Genomic DNA, 1,275 nt, shown 5'->3' on the forward strand with positions numbered 1-1,275 from the left:
GCTCCATTGCACGTCCCAGTGATTTGCCTCAGTGTGGTGGGGTCAGCTCAGTTGCCCATTCCACACTGTGTCTCCGGTGCTGTCCCGTGCAGGGCCGTGTGTCAGTGCAGGATGCCGCATCTCGCTGTGGGGGCAATATCTTGATTACTCTAAGATTGAGGCAAGTCTTGCAATCAAGGATTGTAAACCTTCCAATTGCTCTTCTTTTTCAAAGTCCTTTGCATCCACAAACAAATTGATAATCATTATGTCTACTTCTCCCCCCAAATCTAGGTGGGATTTTGAGTGATAACGGGGAATTTTAGAATTTTGAAAGATTGAGTTTTCCAAGCAATGGAATGAGTATCTCTCTCTAATTAAATCTATTTCCGTTTTTCGTAGCCATGTTTTTTTTCTCTGTTTGTTCCTTTCTTTACAATGGAGAGATCTTCATCTTTGAAAAAGCTTACATCTAAGCAATATTATGATGTTATGGTGACTGAAATTGATTTGTACATTTCTCTTTCTAATGGTTCCTTACTGGTATATAGAGATACAATTTTAATATTGTGCTTGTATCATCTTGACTGTGCCCTCACTTCATTTATTGGTTCCAGTACTTCTGTTGCTCTTTTTTTTAATGTATCATTATTTGGCGGTTAACACATATATAATATTATCACTCCATAGTTCAATCCTGTCAAACAGAATTGTATAATGCTACCAAAATAGGCTTCCAAACATTCTTTTTCTTCCTGGACTGCTTAACCTCATCTCCCTTTTACTGCGCCCTACCTCGCTCCTCCTGTACCCCCATCTGAGACCCCTATTCTACTTGCTGTCCGTATGGGTTCATCAGTCCTGGGTTTCACAGACTGAAACACAGAAAAACTTGTAACACAACTTTAAGAGGGTGACCTCCAATGACAAAACCCCGCAGAGATTCACCCTACTATGATCAAACCAAACAGAAAACGCAGAAAATGTTGAAAGCCAGATCCGGTCCAGCGTGCATCGGAGAGGGGATCCACTGACAAAGCTTTCACTGTTCACGTCAGATGTACGTCTTTGATCTTTTCATCTCTCCAACGCACTGTTTAGTCGTTTCTTTGTTTTTAATACCTTAGTACTTCCCAGGTATGTGATCATGTACCTTGATTTCTGGTCTGAATGTCTCCCTGTCTGAGTAGTCTTTTTAGGGCCCCCATAATATTTTTCATAAAAGTGATGAGAATGGGCATCCTCATATACTTTCTAATGTGGCCAGGAGGGAGGAGCATGCGATGCCTGACAATA

The sequence above is a fragment of the Echinops telfairi genome, unplaced genomic scaffold (genome assembly GCF_000313985.2).
Source record: "Echinops telfairi isolate 266 unplaced genomic scaffold, ASM31398v2 ScPeMD7_20;HRSCAF=75, whole genome shotgun sequence".
Lineage (NCBI taxonomy): Eukaryota > Metazoa > Chordata > Mammalia > Afrosoricida > Tenrecidae > Echinops > Echinops telfairi.